The sequence below is a fragment of the Python bivittatus genome, unplaced genomic scaffold, assembly GCF_059951505.1.
Source record: "Python bivittatus isolate LINGU-HERP-01145 unplaced genomic scaffold, Pbiv_v1 ctg000330_np1212, whole genome shotgun sequence".
NCBI classification, from domain to species: Eukaryota; Metazoa; Chordata; class Lepidosauria; order Squamata; family Pythonidae; genus Python; species Python bivittatus.
This window is the reverse complement of record NW_028277058.1, coordinates 34,536,357-34,557,164: the sequence shown is the minus strand read 5'-3', so window position 1 is coordinate 34,557,164 and position 20,808 is coordinate 34,536,357. Positions and strand designations below refer to the sequence as shown.

The 20,808-nt window shown below is 39.2% G+C and overlaps 1 protein-coding gene across 4 annotated transcripts in view; it reads right to left on the bottom strand.

The window, feature by feature from the left end:
- Positions 1 to 20,808, bottom strand: part of TCF20 (transcription factor 20) — a 236,759-nt gene that overhangs the window by 177,590 nt on the left and 38,361 nt on the right. Inside the window, exons 1-2 of one of the 4 annotated variants that reach the window (XM_088140977.1) lie at positions 17,926 to 18,024; positions 14,955 to 15,187 (exon numbers count right to left, since the gene is read on the bottom strand). The exons of the other annotated variants lie outside the window; for them this stretch is intronic. The gene's annotated coding sequence lies outside the window, so the exon portion shown is untranslated. Of the gene's footprint in view, positions 1 to 14,954; positions 15,188 to 17,925; positions 18,025 to 20,808 lie in introns of those variants that run through there. 4 annotated transcript variants of the gene reach the window in all.

Below are 20,808 nucleotides of genomic sequence, written 5' to 3'. Positions count from 1 at the left end.
TTTGTCTTTTACAAAACTGAAGTTATATTCTTGCACAACTAAATTCTTACAACCATCAGAGTACAGCATGATCTATCTACAATTAAAAGTGGTAACCACACAGACACTGATACAACTTCTCAAAGGCATTCTTTCAAATGCCCTGAATAGAGTACCTATTATCCATATCAATGGAGGTGGCGGTTAGGGAAGTGTATCCTGTGTGTGTCATGGCCTAGGCAGCAATCTGTTTGCCAGACTTCTGTCTTCTGAGATCTGTGGGATTTCATGTAACTCTTTCAGTCTCCCAAACAAATGTTATCTGGAACATCCTTTTCCTCAAATTAATTATACCAAGATGTTAAACATCAGAGCTTCTCATGCATAGTAGAGCTTAAGGATAGTCACATGATAGACTCATGAGTTTAAACTGGATTCCTGGGAACTTAACCACATATTCAGTTCCTTGCCCCCCCCCCCCCGAACTAGTATGGCCTTTCCTTAACAATCTGGGTTTTGTTTGCACCGACTGAACTAAAGATCAATATTTGATTTCCTGAGATAAAACTGCATTCTCTGGTATGTTCATCATATAGGACCTTTTAGTAACTTTACTCCTTCTGTAGATTCTTATGGGTCAAGCTATAAACTCTCAGGACAATTTGAAGTCCAATGTACATACAAATAATTTTCTTCTGACTGCATATGCTCAGTCTGCTCCCAACCACCCACCTTTAACAGTTGGTATGCATTTGCTCACTTGTTCCCAGTACCATATTTGCAACCTTTCCCTTCAAGAAAGCTTAAAGATTTTCTGTGGTAGGAGGTAGTCAACTGGATAAGGAGGACAAACAGACACAGGCAAGTGCCATTCCCTTTCTTCTCCCTTGGTAGCTCACCTTCCTCCAGCCCAACACTGTTGCCAAGAATTATCCTTGTGAATCCAGCTGTCATGTTAGAGAAGGTCTGGGTGGCAGAAGGATGAGTGGAAGAGACTCTATTCTGCTCCTGTTGCAGGAGCTGAGATTGGAAAAAGCAGAAGCAATGGTGATATCTTCCCACTTCATATAGGCAACAACAAAGTGAACACACGCTAAAGCTACCAGGGCTGAAGTATCACTCCTGCACTGAGATGGCAATAGTGCATTCTCATGTATGGCAGACATGAGTTGTCTGAGCTGCATACTTCTGTTTGAATCCTTTTCCACCTCCTCTTTGGCAAAGAAGAACTGGGAGGAGGAGCAGGGAGGAGAATTAAAAATTCTACACTTGTTCTACTTTTGCCTCCAGTAGTAAAAGATTTGGAAATTTGACTCAGAAGCAGAGGTTCCTTAGAAACTGCAGCTTTCCTTTGAAAGACAGTCTATCTGCAGTAGATAGCCTGTAGCACCTCTGACAATGTTGAGCTACAGCACTCAAAATCCCTCATCCTTGGCCAGATTGCCTGGGGCTGCTGGGAGCTGAGAATTCAGCAACATCTGCATCAAGCTCTTGGCAACCAACTGCAACCCAAAACAAAGTTTTCCCAGATTTTCCTTTAACTAGGTTTATTGGAAAAATATGCAATAAGATTACAGAAATTTCAGCAAATGAATTGTTTTTACTTTAGAACCCAATTTGTCTCTCAGTTTAATACTAAAACTTTTTCACAGACTGTCTGTAAATAGGTGAGGGGGCTAATCATTTTCTTGACAGGTGAGGAACATGCAGCTGGCTGGTTGCCAAGTTCTGAACATACTGTTACAATCTGCAGGGCCACAGATAAAATGTAACTGTTAAAAGTAAGTAGCTTTTGTATCAAAGTCTCAGTGTTAAGACCCTCAGGTTAAAGAACTTGTGACAAATTGAGTTTGAGACCCCTGATTTACAGAGTCAAGAATCTGTAGGGTCTCAAGCTGACAAAGTGGGAATGTATAATGGTAGGGCTCTCAACCTGCCAGGTCCCCAAATACAAAGATAACTCTGTGAGATTCAAGAGTTGGTGGGTAATCAGCTCCTCCTTCTCTCTGCTTCTCCTGCCATCCATGACTTCTTTGTACTGCAGAGGGAACAAATCCTCTGTTGTGTAAAAGGCTTCATTTTTGTCTGTAATAAAGATTCTACTCTAATCAAGTCATGTCTGAGAAACTTCTGCATAGTTAAGCTTATTGTTAAATAAGAGGTTAAGTATTTGGAAAACTCAGATTTATTGTCATTCCAGGTGTGAAGTCTGATTTGCTCTCTCTCTCCCCTACTCGTATAAGAGGAGTGCTTTTGCCTAGAGACCAAGGATAAAACAAGGGTGACAGACCCTTCTGCAACCCCAATAACCAACTCCATACTGCTTTGCTCCAGTCAGACCCACATGACAACTCAGATGGACCAGTTAGCCCAGACAGCAAATCTGGGGCAGAATCTACCAAAACCTGTAGTTCCCATACCAGATCCACCCCAAGATCATTCAGCCATTATTGGAGTAGCTGCTGCAGTCCTTCAACATAAGTATCAACTTCCTTGCCTGACAATTATGATGAGAATCCAAGGAAAAGCTACTGCCTTCTCACTCAATGCAATTATATATTCCCCTGAAACCAGATGATTTTCTCACAGACCTAACTTACGTAGGATTTATAATTATCCAAATAACTGAGGGAGTTTCTTCTGATTTAAAACAGCATAATCTTGGGCAACTACACTAATTTTGTGGCACACCTAAGAGCTAACTTCGAGGATCTGGTCAAGCAAGTGATTGCCAACTGTGAAATCTTTCACTTATAACAGAGTAAATGTTTGGTGTGAGAGTTTGCTGCTGAGTTTCAGTTGTTAGCTCAGGATGTGGGCTGGAATGAAAGAGGCTTAATTGACCAGTTCAAAGAGGGACTGTCAGCTGAAATGTGGGATGAGCTCATTCATCAAGGCACCTCTGATAGGGTGAAAGCATAAACACAATTCTGCTTGGGCATCAGTGGAAAACTCAAAGAATTGCAACAAAATATAGGCAGTAAGTAAAGGCATCCTTATTGTCTTTCGTTACCTCATCCCTTTTCTCCTTCATTTCAGATTTCAGAAGCTGAACCCATGTTGCTGCAAGCCAGCAGACACTGCTATCTGCCCAAGAAAACTTGTGCTGCCACATACAAGGCCTGTATCTACATTGTGAAGAACCTGGCTACTTCACACATGAGTGCCCTGCTAAGATCCCCACCTGAATCATCAGCAAACTGCTATACTGTGGGAAAGGAAGACATTTTGCAAGCAGATGCTCAAAACATACAAAATCTGGCTTGCTGGGAAATGAGGCAGTCCCAGTTCAGAGGCTGGGGCAATGAGAAATTCAGTGAAGCCTAGACATGCAAAGTTAAATGATATTAGTCATTCCTTTTATCTTACAGACCAGAATAGCACTAGAATATAATTGCAAGCCATAGTAGATTCTGATGCCACAGGCAATTTCACTGAATTTTATATTGCATGCAAATATACTTTGCCCATCTAGTTTGTCCCACTTTCTGTTAGGGTTGAGTCTGGTGATGGCTGCCTCTTTTGCTCAAGACTCATCACAGAGTCCACAGGACCTCTACAACACACTACAGATGATCATAAGTAGTTTCTGCAACTTTATTTGGCCTCTTCATTACATTTCCTTACAATAGTGGAAAAGGACTAGCTGATAATCCACATATTAATTGGAATGAGGATGACAGCAATTTTGGGATGCAAGATTCACAGCCTGCAGGGTGTCTAACATCACCACTCCCTACCACCATTCACCAAATATAGCCTCCTACCTTGCCTGCCTCATACATGGACTTTTTTTTTATTATGTTTTTCATTAATCACTTAAAAAAACCCCATAAACTGTGCTGATGTGTTTGGGAAGGAGGAACTGTCCTCATCAGTTTTGTGATTGCAGTTAATCTCATCCCTAGAGCCCAGATTTCCACAAAGTACTACTACCCAATGTCAAGCAGAGTTACACTGCCTAAAAGTCACTGATAAACATTTAAAAGTCTTTATACATTCCTCTTCTTCCCCTATCAGTGTTCTTCACTTTTTTTTTTATCAAAAAGAAAGATGTCTCCCTATGTGTAAACCAAGATTTCTGGCTCCTAAATTCTGTAAGTATTAGGGATCATTTACTCTCTTCCCCTCATTTCTGAGCTCTTGGAAAACTTGTAGAAAGTATGCATTTTACTAGACTGGATCTCTTGAGAATCATATAGTCTCATTCATACAAAAGAGGGCCATGAATATTTAACAGTCTTCGATTCTTCTTATGGAATGTTTGATTTTATAATAATGTCCTCTGACCTTCAGACAATGACAGTGGTTTTCCAAAGGAAGGCTTAGCTGTTCCTCCTTTACAGCTTCCCTTTTTAATAATATTCAACTTTTGGATTAACTGTCTCTCTCTCACACACACACACACACCCCACCCACATACCTACACTTGCCAATGTCATATTTTCTTGAACATTCAAAGTAATTCCTACAGATTCTGATCTCAGTTATTCTTGAATGATGTATGGCTCTCAAATCTGTACTAGACCCAGTCAGCTGCTGGGGGAGTGCTAGCAGTTCTATATAAAAATATATGATCTGCATAGCAGAGGACTCTAACATCTCTAGTTTTAAAGGAGTCTGAGTAGTAGGAGCAGAAAAGTCCTTGTAGTTCTTCATGAACTACAATTAGCTCTTGCTTTGTACAAGACAACTTTTTTTATTGTATCGTATCAAGCTAAAACTGTTCATTATTGTTTTCAAGGCTTAGGTTTGGTCCAGTAGCTACGAACAACTGTGCTGGCTCCAGCTCAGTTTATACTAGCCAAATACTTCCTTGAAGACTGACATTCTCATTGTATATTACCTAGATTTCAAGGTACCTAGAGAAATTGACCAGAGGTAGACAGCAAGAGGATAACTACTCCCCTGAATACCATTCTGATTGTACACCTAAACATTAACAACCTACAGCACGCTTATAGTTTCAATTTTATATATATAAACTACTAATCAAGACATGATACAATTGTGCATTTTGAGAAATAAAAGTTCTATGGGAATATCATCAACTGTTGCAGGTAAAACATAATGAGCAGAACTGGATCAGAACAAATGTCTGTCATAAATGTCTTCCCATAAGCCAGCTGGACACCTGGGGAAGTCTAGAATCAGGACTTCAGCAAAAGTTCCTTTGCTTGCTATTGTTTTCTAGCAGTTGATATTCAGAAGTATGTTCCCCCTAATTCTGGAAGTATACAGTAGTTCTCATAGGTTAATTATCTGTGAATTACTTGGACCCTGTTTTAAAACTTCTGATGTTGATGGCCAGTGCCTTGTCTCAAACTGAATTCTATATCTAAACTATATAATCTCTAACAAAGTACATTCTTTTGTCTATTCTGGATCTTCCACTATTCACCCATTTAATGGCTGTGTGTCTTAACCTTATGAGAAGGAAAAAATTCTACATTAAGTACTACATCATGCAGATTTATATAAAGGAATTATAAGATTGTAGTGGGGCCTGCAGGCTACCTGCTGACTCTTAAATGAGTGGCCTGGTGGTACTTCTATTTCTTCTTTCCTAGCTAATCTTTCTACTAGCTAGATCTTCAGGAACATTACTAATTCAAATGCTGGTGCTTACCAGCTGGGACATGTATACAGAACACCTAGGTATGTAAATAACTTGATTATAATTGATGTTTCTGTGTGCTTGTCTCAATTGTGCATTCAGGATCATTTAGTTTTCCGTTCATGTCAGAATGACCACCTCATGTTACAGAGGTTCCTCCCACCTAGCTCCTACTCTTTAGAATCCAATCCCCTTGAATTACATTTGGAGTCTGATCTCCTGAGATTTAAAAAGGCTCCTAAAACACTTCTTTTTCAGGACATTTATGAACTGGAAGAAATGTCAGTGTCAGTACTAATTTAAGCTATGGTAGTGCTGGAAGTAGATAATGGTTTAGATTATTATATTGTTATACTACTGATACTGGTTTATGCTGCACTGTAATTTTTATTGTTTTGCATGTACCACACTTAAATATAAATGCTTACTAAATAAAAATTCAACTACTATCTCTTGGTTTGCTCAGATTAATGAGTGGTGGCTTTAGTATACAGATCTAAGCCCTGTGTAAATTGTTCTTTTTTTTCCAAAATGTTTATATTAATTTTTAAATAATTTTTTTATACATGAACCCTTTTCATATTTTCCCCTTGCCCTTACTGAAATAAAATTCTTTGTATCTTATTGGGTTTGTGCTAATATTATCCCTGCTTAGGCCTAATTTTGTGTGTGTGTATGTGCGTGTGCATGCGCCGCTTTCAAGTAGTTTTTGACTCCTGGTGACTGCCTAGACAAGTCCCTCAGTTTTCTTGGCAAGGTTTTGCAGAAGTAGTTTGCCATTGCCTCCTTCCTAGGGCTAAGAGAGAGTGACTGGCCCAAGGTCACCCAGCAGACTGTGTGCCTAAGGTGGGACTAGAACTCATGGTCTCCCAGTTTCTAGCCTGATGCCTTAACCACTACACCAAACTGGCTCTCATAATCCTGGTTAAAAGGGGGAAATGGAGCCACTTAGTCCTGGGGAGAGAGGTTTCCTATTCTGCTCCATCCAGATTCCAGTTGAGGAGAAGTATCTATCCACTCAAGTACAGGTGGTAGCATTGCAAAGCTACCTGCCTGGTGGAGCTTTCACCCGGATCCCACAGGAACTTAGGCTCATGTTAATGTTTGACACAGAAATGTATAACCACTACCTCCCTTGCTACATAGCCATTTTTTAAATCCCCTTTCTTATCATTCCTGATATGGAATTTGCTCTTTTCACAGCTATCACTGATTTTTCTCCAAAGCTGGAATTTTCCTATTACTTTCCTATGTTGCTAAAATTCCCTGAAATGTTAAATTTTTGCTTTTGAAAATGTCTAAAGGTTATTTTTTCCCCTTTACATTTTGCTGCAACCTCTCAGATCCTATAATTATATATGAAAATGTTTTCAGTCATAGTTTTTACTTTTCCAGGCAATCAGTGAGAAGACTAGCCACATCCAATCTCTTCTCCGAATACCCTATTTAACTACAAGGCACTGTGCCAAATCCCAGCAAGGGTAATCTTGGATGTCATCCAAGAATTCATGTAAAGGCAGAACTCTTAGGTAGTACACTAAAACAATATTATTGCCAGATCAATGTCTGAGCAGCTCAGGAAAACAATAGACGAATCCTATCAGAGGAAAACCATGGGGTATTGTACTTGCTTCTTTGTCAGTGGATAACTCTGACATCTGAAAGCATCTAGTACCTTTGTTTGCTTGCTTTGATTAATAAAACACATAATGCCATTTCAATCACAGGTAGCAACAGCTCAGCTATAGTCCAATTCCAAAGACAAGTTGGGTCTGGCTAATAAGATGAATGTTGAAAGCAGCTGTGTTTTAACAGGTTATGAAAACTGTGCAACAATGTTTTTGTTGCACTGTGTATTTGCCAAGCATAATGGTTCAAAAAGTCTATCTCATAAAACCCTTATTGTCTCAAATGTATAGTTTTCTGCATGTAAAAGAGAACTATTTAGTAGGCACCAATGAAAGGGGCATTTGAGTTGCTGCTATCATAAAAAACTACTTCTCAAATACTATTTCCACTCCCACATCTGATGGCATCTTTTCAAGAAACACAAGAAATCCCAAATTATTACAGGCCTGACAAGCAGATCTCTACATTTACAGGTAGTCCTCATTTGGCAACCACAATTGGGACAAGCAACCTGGTAGTTAAGCAAAGCCGTTGCTAAGTGAAACCGCAACTGTGCTCATGATCTTACTTCAGCTTTCCTTTGTTTTACAGACCCATGAAGGTCGTAAATGTGAGGATTGGTTGCAAAGTTACTTTTTCATCACCATCGTAACTGCAAACAGTTGCTAAACAAGGACTACCTGTATCTTTTTCAGGGATGGTCCCTTCTCACCCTTGAAATTTAAATCTTTTTTTTACTTTCCCATTGCTAACTCTAGTTCTTTTGTTGACTTCTTCAACAGCATCTCATTTTTTAATCCTTCACTCTTTTCACCAGTTTTCTCTCCAGAGGCTTTCAAATGTTTTTTTCCATCACCTAGGTAACCAACTTTCTCCCTGCATTCTCTGGTGGATTTGTTTACAATGTTATATTACATATTACATTTCTTATATCTGGTAAGTCTTCTGAAGATGACAGGTTACTTGGGGTACCTGAAAAATTATATAAAGAATAACTTTCATTTGAAGCAAGAAGATACAAAATTGCTTATATGAATCAGTGATTGTATAATGAAGAAACTGAACTTGCTCTGAGCTTTGTGGGAATACAAATAGTAACTAAGTTACTATTGGCATTACTTTTTCAAAGTTATTAGCACATTCAGGTGCTACTCAATGATTGAGTTCACACATCACACTAAACCATGATTTCTTAAATGAGACATTATGGGGGGTTCACATACTGCAGCAAACCATAAACCAGGGCCTACAAACCAGAGAGTTGGGATTCATACAACACACCAAGTCTATATTATGGATTAGCTTGCGGTGCAAATTAAACTAATGACTGCAGAGCATTGGCTTGCTAAAAATTATTGCAATGGTAAGAACCTTTAGATCAGGATGATCACATTTTTTATTTTTTAAGTTCATTTATTCATCTACAGCTAATCCCATGAATACATACAGTTTGTTCCTTCTGGAGTATATGATTATGGAGGCAATAATGACAGGTGAGGTTAATAAAGGGGAAATATGAATGTATATAGATATATAGATAAAAATAAATGTTAGTAATTTTAAGACTAGCCCTATTTTCACTTGCAGTAAGATACAGGTAAATACTTTTCCCACTTTGGATATACTTTTAAATTTCTGTAGCCATTACAAAAAGTATTTATGCAGAATTTGATAACTGGTAAAGAGATGAACCTGAACTAAAGCATAATATAAATTTTATATACAATTAACATTTTAGAGCAGTGCTTCCCAAACATTTTGCTTTATTACCCAAAACTCAGGGGGAAAGAAGGGCACAGTGTGTGCATACAAGTGAAGGGGGGAAGGAGGGCATGATGTGTGCGTCCGAGCAAAGGGGAAAAGGAGAGTGCGGTGCATGCAAGCAAGGAAAGGCCAGGATGGGTAGGGAGACTTACCCAAGCAACTTGTGACCTCCCCTGCTGGCTTCCCCACTGACTTTGCTTGGGGGGAGTCATTAGGGAAGGTTTCAAATGGTGATCATGTGACCGCGGGATGCTGCAACCGGTCATAAGTGCGAACTGGTTGCCAAGCGCCCAAATTTTGTTCACATGACTGCAGGGGTGCTACAACAGGTAGAACTCTGAGGACGTAAGTCCCTTCCTTCAGCACCGTTGTAACTCTGAACAATTGCTGAATGAAGGGTCGTAACTCGAGGACTACCTGTGTTATAAAAACAATATAATTGAATGACCTTTATGTCATTTCAACAAATTACCATTGGTAATTTCATCAATTTTCGTCTTAACAGGAATATTTTGGGAGATTTTCAAATATATTTTAGTACATGTGGCAATCTTTAAGTCAATTTAAATGTCCCAGTTGTGAATGGGTTTGTGTGTTCTTACCCAAAGAAAAACCACTTTTATCCAATTTGGGGTAATTTACCCAGGTTTGGGAAGCAATGCTTTAACATAGGTTAGAAGAGGTCTTAATAAAATAGAAACAGAGGAATCCTGAGTACCAGGTTGGGTGGATGAGGATATTTGGCTTCTGCAATGACTTATGATGATAGAAAAATGACAATCCTAATGTTGACATCACCACACAAATCCTACCATAATGTACTTGTGTTTCAAAGTCTGATGCAAGTTGTGGGGTTTGCATCATGATTTCATGATATGTGTTTCACCACTTGTCCCCCTTAGCCCACACAGATGCCTATGGGCGGGCAGATGGAATTCATAGTGAAAATATAATTACGTTCAGATAACTGCTGGCTCATAGTGGTAAACATAAAGACATTTCCTTTGCGCACCCCCCCCCCATTCCTACCTGTAAGGATTTCTTTTCTGTTATTTGTTTTCTTAACTTTTCCCTCTCACTGAAAGCAATGAGAGGGAATTAACTGTGTCAGTTTCAAGACTGAGGTACTTTCAGGATTATCCTTTGGGGTATTTTGCAATACTAAGGGAATTTAGGATATTGCCATTCACTCCATTTCTGTACAGTTTCTGGAAAGCTGCAAATAATTTCCCACCACCAAATCAGGGAAGCCTCTTTCTGGACAGAAAGGGATATCTTAATCCCAGAATTGTTCCTTTTTATAATTAAACCCAAGGATTAACACACAGACACTTTTCATACTTTGGGAGTTTTTTCCTGTCCTGATTCCACACTATCATTGTGATGCCATGTGCCCTATGAAAGAAATTTACCATGCAACATGTTGCTTTTTCTCCCTAGGAATTTAGCACTGTTTGTCCATATAACTATTCCAAATTATTTACATACTTGCATCATGCTGTTCCGAGTAAATCACATTTCAGCAGGGCCAAAGGCTTATTTAACTCAGGACTGTTTCTGTCTCAGCTGTTTTAATCCAAATGGGGATGCAGCCTGTTTGAAAGGTCCCACCCACAGTGCACTGTTTTGGGAATCTCTGCAGGGATCTCTGGGATAAGTGCCCAGAAAGCCTGTAAACGGAATCTAAAATTACTTTTAAGCCAGACAATCCAAATGTGAATGCAGAGCAAGCCCATAACAGTTTACATTAAACCATCTGCATTCAAGATGTGGCTACACAGCTAGCTGAATTTTCTGGGTTGCCCAGCCTCTATTATGGCTTCATCCACATATATGCTGAATCACAAGCCAACTGGCCTGACTTACATAATTTCTGACAACATTATGAGATATACAGTTAAGGATGGAAGAGAAGGAAAGGAAATGGAACTAATTAACTATTTTTTAAAATTTATAACCCTCATTATTAGCAATAGGGTATTCAAGGCAGCTCACAAGAGAAAATAAAAATACAGCAAACACTTAATTGGAACAATATTTTAACAGAGCATCTTAGTGTCATTAATTATTGCATTTATGCATTTGAACTTTTGCAATTTTGCATACATCAGGTTAATAGTTACCAATTAGTGTTGCTCCACAATAGTTAATGTCTATAATGACAATACCTATAAAGCTAGTTACAGTCCAGAAGCTCACAGTCCAGAAAGAGTAAGATTACTGCAGAAGAATCTCTTGCTTGATCTTCCGGACAGTGACATTCCTGCAAACATGTCAAGGTCAAAAGTAAGGATATAATTTGTTCAGTGTTTGGATTTCGGTTTCAGCATAATGCAACAATAAGATTTGAAAATCAAACTGTTTTGGGTAAGAAATATATTAATTTCAGTTCCACAAGTTTTTAGGGAAATAAAAGTACTGTCTTGGATTTAAAAAATGCTATTGTCTGGAGATACTGAAGCAATTTTCGACAATAAAGTACTGTGTTCTAAGAAAGGCTCTTAACTTCACTCCTCTACATCATCCACCCAAATCTCAGATTGCATCATACAAATATATAGGACTACTATCTCTGTGATTAGCTCAGTATTTATAATCCTGCCTCAGTAAAACTTCATGTTTCACTGAGCAGGAAGTAAAAAAAAAAACCTTAATGTTCTCTGAACAAATAGAAGATTTCATACAATACTTTATTAGGATAAAATCCCCATTAGTATCACAGGGAAAAGCCATGGATTACATACTCAAACCAAGAATACTGCAAACTGTTTTTGTTGCAAACTCTTTAAGTCTAGCCACACTAGGTTCCAAAGGAAGAAAGGATGGGAAAATCAGGTTAGAATCTTATTGTCTTGAGAAGGAAATGATCACCAAAGAGCATTCCATAGGTGGCAGCAGCTTGAAATGAGACTAATTTTAAATTCCACCATTAATGAACAACATCAGAAGAAGACTGCATCAGAGCACAACCTAGAACTACATGACAATTCCAACCAGATATATATGCTGAAAAATTGAAATTTAAAATTGTGGAGCTGAGAGCACAATTTGATGTGTTACTCCAGGTCCAGGAACATCTAAGAAGAGACACACCCAAGAAATCTAAACAAATCATTACTTTGGAAAAACAATTCTTAGATGAGATCATACAATTACTGGCAAAAAAAATCAAACAGCAGTTGTGGAAGATTTGAAGTCAGCAAGATATTACTTTGTTATTCTGGACTGTAAATCTGACATTAGCTATACAGAAAAATACTATGTGATTTTGTGATTTATAACAACAGCAGAACTTACTGAAAATGCACCTTCAGTGGTAACTGTCAGAGAGCATATTTTAGAATTTGTTGAAATTGATGCTACTTACAGGAGCTGGAATAACAAATGTGCTTCTTAAAATGCTAGTAGGTATGATAATTACTATAGCTGACATGAGAGGTCAGGGCCAATATGAAAAGGAAGAACAGAGGAATGCAAACATGGATCCAAGAGATAAAACCTCAAGCTTTTTTTGTCTTATGCTGTTCTCATTCATTTAACTTGGTGGTCAGTGATGTATCAATTTCTAGTGAGGTTGCTGAATTTTTTAATATAACTTAAGCATCTGTGTATTTTTCTCTGCATTGACTCATCAATGGCAATTTTGAATCAAAATCTGGAAATACCACCTCCAACACTGAAACCACTGAGTGCCATGTGATGGGAAAGTCAAATGGAGGTAATAAAGCCTATCAAACATCAAATAATCTCTAGTTGATACCAATCTAAAATATAATGCTTTGACAAGAACTACTTGTGGGAGAAAAATGGCACAGGGAAATGTAATCACCAGAAATGCAGATAAACTTCACATTTCCATGTGGCTTAATGTTGTGGCATGATATACTGATTAAAGTAAATGTCGTGAATAAAAGATTCCCAAATGTTAACCTTGAGCATTGAACAGCTGAACAAAGCAGCCATACCTGTTAGACTAACAGCCAGTGGAGTTGCAGGATTATACTGAGAAGTGGGAGTTTTCTTACACTATATTGCGCATTCCCCCTTGCCTGTCAACTCTTAGGCAGGCTTCTTTTAAACACAGTTTTAGAACTCTTATAACAGTATATTTAAAAATAGCCCCCAAGTAGCCAACCTTTCTAAAAAAATAGCTGCCTAACATCTGACATAGAAGTGGGTTATTTGCAGGACTGCCTTCTCCCAAGAACATCTGCCCACCCCACATGCTCCCTTAGGGAAGGTATGCTCCAGGTTCCCCTTTTAAATATTGCTATCTTATGGAACCTAAGAAGAGTGCCTTTTCAGTGGCTTCCTTTGTTGTCTGGAATTATCTCTCCCTCCGCCCCCGCCCCCAATATGCAATAGGCCTCAACTCTGCTTGCCATTAGAAAAGCTATTATCCCCAAGTGTTCGGATCCAGTTGGGTGCAGTCTTCTTTTGGTTGTCTAATTATCTCATTTGGCCACCATTTTATATTATATATATTAGGCTGTTCTTTTTTAACGTTGTATAGTTATTTTTGTTTATTTATTGTTTCTATTGTATGTTGCCTAGAGTCACATGCAGTTGGGTGGCCCTATAAATCCACTAAATAAATAAATAAATACACAATGCAGGCTTCATTAATAGTAGAAGCAAGATCAATTTTTGTGTTTCTTCTCCCCATGTAGCACAACAGGTTAAGGGCATTATATTTTGGGTTGGGAAGAGCAGTGACTAGCTATGCCTTTCTATGGTAACCAATCAGTTTGTTCTCCAGAAGTCGGTCTCTGACTTTGACAGATCAAGCTCTCACAGTTTTTCAAAATCAAACTGCTGATCTGGCTGAACCGTTATTATTACAGACACTATTAAAGCCCTAAAACAGGAAAGGCTCCTGGCCCAGATAGACATACATGCTTTGTTCCTGTTCTATTGAAGATGCATAATAATGTCTTTGTGATGCTGCTATGCCTGTAATATTGAAGCCAGGTAAAGACTCAGTAGAGTGTACAAGCTATCACTTGATTTCTTTGCCAAACATGGATACTAAAATTTTGACAGCATCTCCTGCATGGAGATTGCAGACTACATTCTGTCAATGAATTCTTAATTCTCTTGAAACACGAGAAGGCAGCTCTGGAATCACTGAAAATATGTATCAGTATGCTAAGGTAAAGAATACTAAGAAGTGCTACAAAATAAAAGAAATAGCTAATATACATTGCAGTGTCTATATCCAGCTCTTGAGGACTTAGTTCTGTTCCTATTATCACAGATCAAATTAAATTTTGTAGTATTAGAAAAGATATAGAGAAGGAGCAATTTTTTTCAAAATTCAAACTAGGAACTAGCATTTCTGAAAATATTCTTTATTGGATAGCATATATGCACAGATACCTTGCTTATCCCTTTTGGAGAAACAACTTTATGGCAGAGCACAGAAAAGGCCAAAGAAATAGTAAGCAAAAGAAATTAAAGGCATAAGATAAGAAAAAGAAAAGGGAATATACCTAGTTTATGCTATACCTTCATTTTTTAAACTGAATTTATAAGCTGTTCCAATAAAAATGACTAGGAGAGGTTTACAAATTCTCCAGTACAATAGTCAGATTAGATCCAGAAATGGAATAAATAAAAAACTAAACCAAACCCCAGCAATATGGCATTACTTCCTTGGGGAACATTCTACCCACCATTCCATCCTTAAAGCATACACCCTGCTACATCATAAAATTTAACATTCCCTGCAAATCTCAGCCAGCAACATGCATAATCTGTATACAAACTACATACACATTTGCGTTCCCAACCAATATACCTCTAAATCACAAGCATTCCTTGTACATTTATCCATAAATACATTAAACCAAGGGGACTATAATCCTTTTACTCCTCATACAATGATGAACCATTTGCTAAGCATTTATTCATATGTGCGCTTTAACTCCAACATATATCATTCTTACTTCATTCAGGAACCAACCTTCAATTCATCTATCACGGCCTTGATCTCTCCTTGATCTCTCAGCACCTTTTGATACCATCAATCACAGCATCCTTCTGGATTGGCTCATGGGATTAGGAGTGGAGGATATGATGTTGCAGTGGTTCTTCTTCCTTCAGGCTTGGTTCCAGGCAGCAAAGGGAGAGTATTAAATCTATGCCCTTGTTTTCTGGAGTACCTCAGGGTTCAACGCTCTCCCTGCTATTTAGCATCTGCATGAAACAATTGGGTGAGGTTGTCCATCAGCTTTGGGTTAGGTATTATCAGTATGCTGATGATATTGTTATATCTCAATCCTATGCTGGCAAAGCAGTGCCATCAAGATTGCATATGGATGGGGAGGAACAGATTCAGGATCAACCCTAGCAAGACTGACTAGCTGTGGATTTTGGGGACACCTGGATCCTTAGTCTTTCCACTGTTAGTTCTGGATGAGACTACCCTTCCCCAGACAGAACAGGTGAGCAATTTGGGCATCCTCACAGATTCTCAGCTCCTGTTCAAAAAGGAGGTAGCAGCCATGGCTAGGAGGGCCTTTGCACAAATTCATATTGTGAGCCAACTGCATCAGTTCCTCACTTAGGAGGCCTTAGTCACTCATGTCTTATCCATGGCCTAATGGATTGTATTCTACATAGTGCTGCCCTTGAAGACCACTCAGAAGTTATAATTGCAGCAGCAGTACAAATAGTTACCGCTGCATCTTGGTATGCCCATGTAACACAGTTATTAAGCAAGCTGTGCTGGTTGCCAGTGGGCTTCTGGGTGAAATTCAAGGTGGCAGGTGTCATCTATAAAGCCCTTTGTGGAACAGGAACTGGATACCAATTATCTCTGCTCATCCAACACAAACTGATAGGATTGGGTATCCTGCAGCATGCTTCCTGGGTGCCACAAGGTGACAATTAAACAGCATCATTTTATGGGATTCAGGAGGCATGCCTTCCTGTCACCACACTGCCCTATGGAATAACATTCCCCCTGAGATTCAGATGGCCCTGGCCCTGCTGGCCTTTGTAAAGGCCTTAAAGATGTGGTTCTTCCCCTATGCCCCTGGGCCAGGATGTTATCTGAGCCCGTTTTTAATGTGAATTGCCTGTGTGTATGTAACACATGTTCAGTTCAGAAAAAATGATGGGAAAACACAGGTAAGCGGAGAGCATAGCATTGTAGGGTTTTTGGGAATATCTATAACTTTCCCATAATTTTCAGTCCAGCTTATCTTGGCTACTGCAATGCACTCTATGTAGGAGCATCTGGAAGTTGATGTAAATGTAGCAGCTAGACTAGTAATAAGTGCAATGTACAGGAATCATATCATATTCACCAGGCTTTTAATAGTTTGAATAATGTAACACTTTCTTGTGTTACTGAAAAGTTTACTCTGTGTTTTGAACTTTTTTATATTCTGTTTTTTCTTAATTTTGTTAGTTGGATTGAGTACTTACCAGAATAACAGGACATAGAGCATACAAATAAAATAATACATAAACAGTCTGCCTATACAAGAGAGGAGCCAATGAACATAATGTCAGGTTCGGTCAGCACGGGGCTTCGGAGAAGCTCGCAGCCAGACCACGCGAACTCCACCAGTGGCAGCTAGCGAGGGAAAGAGGAACTGAAAGCGCCGCTAATTAATGGGCCACCTGCGCCCAGCCAAACAGGAAAACCGCAGCGGAAGTTTTAACTCTACACTGATAATGGCGCAAGCCAACAATGAACGGGGCCGCAGGCAGCGAAACAAGATCGCCATGCAACACAGAACCCTCGGGCTTGCACGTAACGGGGGGGGACCAACCCAAGCCGGAGGGGGACTGTCAATCAAGGACAATGGACCCTGACCGAACCTGCCATCATGGACAATTAAGAGGGATTATTGGGGGGCCGATAATCCGCAACGGTAATGTGATCGCGGGGGGAAAAAAGCGCAGGAAGGGGGGAATATAACGAGTGATGCAATTGTACCAAGCCAGTCCTGGCTTTGCTTGTGACTGCTACGTTACGCATGAGTAAACCTCTTTTGTGAACCACACATGTCACGGGAGTTTCTCTGTCGAACGGGGCAAACCTTACACATAAAACAGTAGGGATTCACCTGTCTGCATCACCACAGATCCATGATGTTAATAACTCCATCAACTTACTGGCACAACCAGCAATCATCTCCAGTATGCCAGCTCCCAAGCATTCCTACAGATAAAGGTTTGAATTGCCTTATTTGTATAACACCTTTACTTGGGGCACTGGATGCAAAGGGTAAGAGGAAAAGCCCACAACTTACTGCAGCTCCAGTGGGATATCAATAACCTGCCTTTAGGCAGCACAAACAGTTTTCTTAACCTACAGATATAAGGCACACACAAAACAAGACTCAAGTAGTCAATCAGAAGAGCCAGAGTACTTGAAAATGGGAAGCTACAAAAACACATAAGTACAACCTCCTACAACTCTGGGTGCACAATTTTGGAAAACAGAAGTCAGGAGTTTAATTCCGGCTATAAAAAGGAACAAAAATCCGCACTGACCATTTAAATGTTGGGAGGAGGAACACATGCCTGGGCAAGAGAGGCTGCTCTTCAGACTTGAACCCATATTGCAACCACCATAGAACAGTTGTTCATCTCCTCAGTTAAAACAACAGGCCAGAATCATGAAATGTTGTTCTTTCCCAATCTCAAGACATAATTGGAGGCTAAATGTGGTGGATGTGATCACATTCATAATGGACTGCAGCTTTGAATCTGGGCTATAACTCCACATTTAGGAAGCTGAGAAGCCCATTTCCTTTCCCTTATGTATACTAGCATCCATATATATTTGTGTTAATCAAGGAGAATACTATGTGAACCAATAGTTTAGATCCTCCTGGGCCAAGTAATTCTCCTGGGCCCCTCCTACACCACTTTTGCCTAACAGTCAAGCATATGAATAGCATCTTAGCAGGACTCACCTTCCCTTCTCCCTCATCAGCTACTGCCTCATTTACATTTCTTCATGGAGTAAAGAGGGATCAAAACATCTGTGCCCATCAAAGTCCATCCTAACGTCTCTAAAGCCAAAAATAATGAAGGGCCCTTATTACCAATCTCTATTACAAAGAAATGACACATTTGAAACTATCTACAGCATTGGTTCTCAATGGGGGCGGTACCGTCCCCCAGGGGGCAGTGGGAGGATGCTGAGGGGCGGTGAACTTGTTTTGGGCAGTAGGGGGGCGGTGGGCATGTTTTGGGCGGTAGAGGGGCGATGAGCATGTTTTGGCATTCGAACTTAATTTTAAAACTCCCCAAAAAATTTATTAAATTGATTATCCGGTTTACACCATTTGTACCAGCAATAAAACGAACTTACACGACGGCTGCCCTCACGCACTTCTAAGAATGGTGAGACGAATTTGTATTCTAGGTAGGATGACCTTGAAGAACTCGACACTACGATTCTTCTCCGATCCCAACCAGCACAGCGCATGCGTCAGCTGTTTTCCCGCGCGATTAATCGCAGCGCGTGCATCAGCTGCCTTCCCGCACGATTAATCGCAGCGCATGCATCAGCTGTCTTCCCGCGTGATTAATCGCAGCGCATGCGTTGAGCGTCCTTTCTGTATGAATGTTTGATTTGACCCGTGTTTCTTGAGTTGCTTTTCGTTCGCTTCATTTCTGTTTTTACAATTTTACAAAAAAGAAAAGTCGACTCCAAATCGTGGAAAGAGGGGACTTGCGCCTTCATCTCTCTAACATTATTGAACCGAACGTTCAGAAACTGGCTCTGAACCATCAAGCACAACCATCCCACTGACATATCAAGCATGTTTCATTGATATTACTCTTTTAGCGTATTTTTTTGCTGTTTTTTAAAATTATCTAATTAAGAATAAAGAATTTTTAAACATTAAAAAAGCATTTGCAAAAAAAATTAAAAAAATAAAAAAATAAAAATTTTTTAAAAAGAGCATCAAAAAAATAAATAAACGTATTTACAGCATTTTGAAATAAATGTATTTACATAAAAGAGCATTTAAGCATTTTTTTTGCATTAGTCATTTTAATTTTAATAAAAGGAATGCAATTACCTTCAAGGGCAAAAGTATCGAGTTAAATCGAACAAATTTGGTGTGTAAGTCTACTGAAAAAAATTACTTAAAATTTTTGCCTTTTATAATTCAGTAACTCCCCCCCCCCATACCCTAAATTACAGGATTTTCACAAAGGGTGGTGTTGAAAAATTTTCCGCTCCTTAGGGAGGCGGCAGCTTCAAAAAGGTTGAGAATCACTGATCTACAGTAAAGATACATATATACTTGCTTATTCATTAGTCTAGTGCCCTGGCCAGCAGTTTAAACAAAAAGTAAGGTTAAATGGATAGTATCTTCCATAACACTGATTTTAATTTGGAACCTACCACCTACTGTTATTTACAGTGTAGAGCAGGTGCTAGATGCATCCTGTTCATATGAGGGAGCAGCCTGTAGAGAAAACAATAGAAAGCAACAAACAAAAATCATCAGCTGGAACCCAAACTGGTCTTTCAGGGAGGGAGGAAGGCGAGGATACTCAACCAATGCTCAGGCATTGCTCCCCAGGGAGAGAAGTGAAGTGGACAATTATGAGAGTAATCTGAGATAGTATGTTTGTCTTCCTCTCTGGGGGCTACAGTGGATTTCTATGGCACAACTTGACCCAGAAGTATTAGTTAACTACCATCCAGCCTTCCCTTTTTGAGGAACGTTGTTGAGAAGGTAGTGGACCTGCAGTTGCAGAGGAAACAAATTATCTGCATCTCTTTAATTCAGGTTTCAGGCCTTGATATGGTACCAAAGCATTGCTTACTCTTGTGGATGACCTGTGGCAAGACTGGAACAGGGGCCATATGAGTCTTCTGTTTCTGTTGCATCTTCCTTTGGTTTTTGATTCTATCAATTCTGGTATCATCTTGGATTGGTCCTTTGGGTTGGAACTGAGGGGCATTGTTTTATAGTGGTTTTCCTTGCTGAGGGGTAGGTTCCAATTAGTGGTAAGGGCGAACAAAGGGCTTAGGGCTCAACGCATCAATCTCTCCTATTCAATATTTATATGAAGCCTCTAGGGGTCAGGTATCACTAGTATGCATATAATATAGAGTTATTTATTGTGACCCTGGGCCAAACAGGTCTGGTAGAAGTTCTACTCTGGACCTGGAGGCTGTTAATCTGGAAAAACAGCTCAGGCTTAATTCCAGGAAGAAAGAGTGGCTTTTGCACAATAATATCTGGTGCATCAGGTGCAACCATTCCTGAGGTAGAAGGCCTGCTTAGAGTTGTTCATGGCTCAGTCACCTCCTGTTTGGATTACAGTAATTCACTGTACATTGACTTGCCTTTAAAGAACATCCAGAAGCTGCAACTGGTCCATGATGCAGCTGCTCAAGTAGTGATGGGTCAAAGTTCTCTCATGTAACATTGTACTCTATTTTTAAAAATAACTTTATTAATTTATTTTAAAGAACAGTAAAAACTAACAAGAATATTAAGAAAAAGAATAATAAGAAAAGAGAAATTAGAAAAAAATGGATAGTAAGATCAAGTGCAGAAAAAAAGAAGACATAAGAAAAAAGAATTGACTTCCAACCCTCCTTGCAACAGATGTAAGTAACGATATACATCAAACTCTTACTCTAAATATACATAACTTCCATTATTTCTATTAACCCATATTATTTCTAATCATCAAATCCATACAACATAATTTCATTTTTTTCTGTTTCCCACAAAAAGTCCAAAAAAGGTTTCCAGTTAGCATTAAAATTACACAATGTCTTATCTCGAATCAAAGCTGTCAATTTTGCCATCTCAATCAAC